This window comes from Puma concolor, chromosome E1, assembly GCF_028749965.1.
Source record: "Puma concolor isolate L17-30 chromosome E1, mPumCon1.1.hap2, whole genome shotgun sequence".
Lineage (NCBI taxonomy): Eukaryota > Metazoa > Chordata > Mammalia > Carnivora > Felidae > Puma > Puma concolor.
In genome coordinates this window covers 16909930-16915929 of record NC_141680.1, presented here as the reverse complement: position 1 = coordinate 16915929, position 6000 = coordinate 16909930, and the positions used below count along the sequence as shown (strand labels likewise).

The following is a 6000-nucleotide window of genomic DNA, read 5'->3' as shown; positions in this document are numbered from 1 at the left end:
TGGTGAAGCACATCATCATTAGTGGGCCATGCTGGCACCAAGTGAGGGCAGGCATTTGGTCTGGCTTTCCTCAGAACACAGTCTTTCTTGCGGAAGAAATGTTGACACGGGGCAATGACTGTCACCCTCTCATTCTGTCTCGTCTCAGAATGCCAAGGCCTGCAGGGCGCTGAGTGGTACATTAGATAATTTCAGGTGATACCTGCTTTATTATTTTAAGAGTAATGTACAGGGGCACCTGGGTGGCTCAGTCAGTTGAGCGTCTGACTTCGGCTCAGGTCATGATCTCGCAGTTCGTGAGTTTGAGCCCCGCAATGGGCTCTGTGTGGACAGCTCAGAACCTGGAGCCTGCTTTGGATTCTGTGTCTCCCTGTCTCTCTTCTCCTCCCCCGCTCGCGCTCTCTCTCTTTCTCAAAAATAAACATTAAAAAAAAAAAGAGTAATGCACTTATGTTAATGTGCAGTAGGGAGGTGTATAAGATATAACTAGACACCAAATCTATTCATGTTTATTATGCCCTATATGACTGCAGAAGAGAGGGCTCGATGGGGCACCTGGCTGGCTCAGTCAGAAGAGCGTGCAACTCTTGATCTCAGGGTTGTGAGTATGAGCCCGACGTTGGGTGTAGAGATTACTTAAATAAAAACTTAAAGAGAAAAGATGGAGCTCAGTAACTAAAAATACAGTCAGTAAATAAGAGCATGGGGGATTTGTTAATTGGGAAGTTTGGGAAAGACTGTTGTGGAGAATACCAGCAATCTGAGGGAAGAGGCTTAAACCGGGGACCTGCCTATAATGAAAAGACACACCCTCAGCCTCACTAATTACCGACCAAATGTAGCTAAATTTAGAACAACATACAATTTTTCACCTTTCAGACTGGTAAAGACTATATAGTTGTTCTCACCCCAGCAGCACACACACTAAATTTAGAATGCTACAGAGAGGATTGGGACAGTCCCTGGGTACAGGTGACACGCAGATTAATGATAACTCCCATGAGGCTGTTGTGTGAGTAATCAGGCCGGTGTTATTGAGAACACGAGCTCTTTTTTGGAAGGAAAAAGGCGAAGGAGAATCAGTAGAAACTCTGTCATCCTGAATATTAGCTGGGAAAATCACCATAAAGTCATTGTGGGGCAACCGATCAGGCGGAGGCCGCCGTGGTGCGCGGTGGAAGGATTCACCGGAGGCAGAACAAGGAGCCAGAAGTTTATTGAATACACCATGAGAGAGCAGCAGGCAGGACAGGGAGGGAGAGACTGCCAGGAAGCAGGGGGAAGGGGGGCTGTAGTTAAGGGGGAAAGTGAGGAGGTATGGGAACTTATGAAATTTTCCTTTTTTGGCACCTGCGCCTGGGAATAAGTAGCCCATTGGTCAGCTGGGGGCTATGGCTATTTTGAGGTGGGTCACCTAATAGGCCTGTCTGTACTCAGGCTCACCGTGCACCCTTTTCCCTTACTCAGGCCTCCGTTGCTCATGTTGGTTGCCTAAAAGCAGCCTCTACGCTCATGATGTAGTTTTAATATATATTTCCTGGGGCACCTGGATGGCTCAGTCAGTTAAGCGTCTGACTCTTGATTTTGGCTGAGGTCATGATCCCATGGTTCATGAGTTGGAGCCCCACATCCGTCTCTCTGCTGTCAGCACAGAGCCCACTTCTGATCCTCAGTCTCCCCCTCTCTGCTGTTCTCCTGCTCGCACTCTCTCTCCTTCAAAAATAAAATAAACATTAATTTATTTATTTATTTATTTATTTATTTATTTTAATGTTTATTTTTGAGAGAGAGAGACAGACAGAGCGTGAGTGGGGGTGGGGGCAGAGAGAGAAGGAGAAACAGAATCTGAAGCAGGCTCCAGGCTCTGAGCTGTGCGCACAGAGCCCATTGTGGGGCCCACACCCACAAACTGCGAGAGTATGACCTGAGCGGAAGTCAGATGCTTAACCAACTGAGCCATCCAGGCCCCCTGAAAAAAATAAAATAAACATTAAATAAGCAAGTAAGTAAATATATAAATATTTCCTAACTTTTTCCACTGAAAAGACCTATAAATGATGACTAACGCAATATAAATAAACACCTCTAACACCTTAACTGGCATCTCCAAATGCCATTTCCCACTAAAAGGAACTGGGGCTTTTTTGGAAAAATGGCTGATTTTATGCCTGGGACGGGAAATACAACAGACAAGATAAGCCTGGAACATCTTTTCAACCAAGAAACCAACAAAGCTATCAAAGACCTTTAGACTGATGTCAAAAAGTCTAGAAACCCATGCTTGAAGAGGCTTCTGTTGGCCAAAGATGGGACAATTCGAACATCAGTAAAGATAATTACAGTGGAACAAAATGCATAAGTATATTTAAATCCCTGAATTCATTATTATACTAAAAACAAAACAAAATAAAACCTCATCACGGCCAATCAAGGACACTAGTAAACCAATTCATTTTATTTACTCATTTTTAAGATTTTATTTTTAAGTAGTCTCTACACCCAACATGGGGCTTGAACTCACATCCAAGATCAAGAGTCGCACACTCCACTGACTGTGCCAGCCAGGTGCCCCTAAACCAACTCATTATTTTATAGTATCGTATTTTTTTAAAGTAGGTTATACGCCCAGCATGCAGCCCAACACAGGGCCCGAACTCATGACCCTGAGATCACGACCTGAGCCAAGATCAAGTCAACTCATTATTTTAAAAATATTGGAAATAAAGGTAAAGATTCAAGCGTCTATCATGTTTCCTGTATGAACTGTACCACTGGATAACCAAATGGGTGATGAAGGAACGTTTCTCTTTATAGACATTTTCCAGCTTCTAAATGAAGAAGTGATGGTATAATACCATTTGCAATAATCGTCAATGGTTGCTAACATCACAAGAAGAAACGTGACCAGACACGAGGACATTTTTCCAAAGAAGCTATTCAAATGACCATCCATATGAATAGGTGCTTAGCATCACTAAGCGTTAGGGAAATGCAAATCAAAACCACAATGAGACATCACCTGTTAGGATGTCTGTTCTCAAAAAGATAAGAGATAACAGATGTAAGTAAGCTATGGAGAAAAGGAAACCCCAACCATTGTTGTTAGGAATGTAAATTGGTACAGCCACTATGGAAAATATTAGGGGTGGTCCTCAAAAAATTAACAATAGAACTACCACATGATCCAGCAATTCCACTTCTGGGTATATATCTAAAGGAAATGAAATAGCCATCTCGAAAGATATTTGCTCTCCCATGTTCGTTACTAATACATGCTACAACATGGATGAACCTAGAAAATGTTATGTTAAGTGAAAGCAGTCAGAAAGGTCCAGAAGAGGCAAATCCCTAGAAACAGAAAGCAGATTAGTGGTTGCCTAGGGCTAGGGGCTAGTGGGTTGGGAGAATATAGGGAATGACTAGTAACGTGCATGAGATTTCTATTTATTTATTTTTAAGTTTATTTATTTAATTTGAAAGAGAGCAAGCGGGGTAGGGGCAGAGACAGAGACAGGAGAGAGAGAATCCCAAGCAGGCTCCGCACTGCCAGGGCAGAGCCCCATGTAGGGCTCAAACTCATGAACCGTGAGATCATGACCTGAGCCAAAATCAAGAGTCAGATGCTTAACCAACGCAGCCACCCAGGTGCTCAGAGATTTCTTTTTAGAGTGTTGAAGGTATTCTGGAAATAAATAACAGGAAGGTTATACGACTGAGAAAATATACTAAAAATCACTGCACTGTATACTTTAAAATGGCAAGATTTATAGCCTATGAATGGGATCTCAGTAAAAAAAAAATCAAAACAAAAACATAAAAGCCCATAATGAGTTTACAATAAAATTACTAGAACCAATGTGTAAGTTTAGCAAGTTCTCAAGATACAGAGTCAATATACGAAAAACAATTATAAGGTTACATACCAGCAACGAACAATTAGAACATGAAATAATAGGCAATCCCATTTACAATAGCATCAAGAAAAATAAAGTACTTAGAAATTAAGCAAAAGTTGTGCAAACGTATACACTGAAAATGTGAAACATTGCTAAAAGCAATTGAAGAAGACCTTAACGAATGGGGAGATAACACTGAGTTCCTAGTTTGGAAGACTTAGTGTTGTTAAGATGACAGTTCTCCCCAAATGTATCTGCACATTCAATGAAATCAGTCAAAATCCAAACAGACTTTTCTGAAAAACTGACAAACTGATTTTAAGATTTATACCAAAAGGCAAGCAGGACCTAGAAATAACCAAGACAATTTTTTTTAATGTTTATTTACTTTTGAGAGAGACTGAGTGTGAGCTGGGGAGGGGCAGAGAGAGAGGGAGACACAGAATCCAAAGCAGGCTCCAGGCTCTGAGCCATCAGCACAGAGCCCAATGCGGGGCTCAAACCCACAAACTGCGAGATCATGACCTGAGCCAAAGTGGGACGCTTACCTGACTGAGCCACCCAGGCACCCTCAAGACAAAATTTTAAAAGGACTATTAGGAAGCTTTCACTACCTGATTCAAGACCTATTATAAAGTTGTGGTAAGAAAACAGCATGATATTGCTGTGAAAATAGACATATACATCAATAGAACAGAATGGAATCTACCAATAGTTCCACACTTATATGGTCAATTGACTTTTTACAAAGCTGCCGAAGTAATTAGGTGTAAAAAAGAATCTTCTTACTAAATGGAGCTTCAACAATTGGATACTCACATGGAAAGAAATAACCCCTCCCCTGACCCTGTATCACACCCCTAAATTAACTAAAAGTGGATTAGAGGCTGAAACACCAGTCCTAACACTATTAAACTTCTAGAAGAAAACATAGGAGAAATCTTTGTGGTGTTGGGTTGGGCAAAGATTTCTTAAATAGGTCACAAAAAGTGCAAAAAAATTTATCAACTGTAAATCTTATATATATACTATATAATATAAACTGTAAAAAAATTAATGACCTGTATGTACTTCATCAAAATAAATGTTCACTGTCTACAAGTCACAGATAAGAAAATGAAAAGGCAAGCCACAGACTAGGAGACAATTATTTGTGACACACATCTGACAAAAGGCTGGAAGAATGAATATAAAGAACTATTACAACTCAATTATGAGAAGACAAACATCCAGGGGCCACCTGGGTGGCTCAATCAGTTGAGAGTCCTAGTCTTGATTTCAGCTCAGGTCATGATCCCAGAGTCATGGGATTGAGCTCTGCTTCCAGCTCCACACTGAATGTGGAGCCTGCTTGAGATTTTCTTTCTCTCTCCCTCTGCCCCCTCCCCCACTTGCTCTCTCTCCCTCTAAAATAAAAAAATAAATAAAAATTTAAAAAAAAGGAAATATCCTTAAAAAAAAAGGCAAGGATCTGATATAAAACGAACAAAAAGTTATGTACAGACACTTCACAAAGAATATATACAAATGGCCAACAAGCACATGAAAAGATGCTATACATCACTAGTCATCAAAGCAATATAAACGAAAACCACGATGAGATAACATTATACACCCTCTAAATGTAAAATGAAAAGATTGTACCAAGTGTTGGAGTGGATGTACAGCAATGAGACCCTCATACCTTGCTGGTTGCAGTGGAAAACGGTACGACCACTTTTCGACGTCATTGTAGGGCAGAATCTTAACAAGTTAAACATACAGTTGTCATACAGCCCAACAGTCCCACTCCTGTATGGCCACACAAAACAACCCACATGTCCATCAACTGGAGAATGGATGAACAAATAGGGGTGTATTCATAGTATGGAATCTGACTCAGCAATAAAAAGGAAGGAATGATCTAAACTTTACCAACTCTCTTAATCTCATCAAACGATAATCCATTTATCTGCAAAATGATGAGAATACTTTTGTCACAGCGCCTATGAGGGCGCTATGAGGGTTGAAATGGATAAAGTACATTAAGGTGCCTATTCTCAATGGGAGGGAGAGGGGGTGGAGAGAGGAATGAAATATAAATACACCCAACATAGATGAAGCT

At 40.8% G+C, this 6000-nt stretch overlaps 1 non-coding gene across 1 annotated transcript; it reads left to right on the top strand.

The window, feature by feature from the left end:
- The first annotated feature begins 900 nt into the window (after positions 1 to 900).
- On the top strand, positions 901 to 1007 carry LOC147574149 (U6 spliceosomal RNA). Its single transcript, XR_015244428.1, has one exon. It is a non-coding gene; the product is annotated as a U6 spliceosomal RNA (small nuclear RNA).
- Positions 1008 to 6000: the final 4993 nt, after the last annotated feature.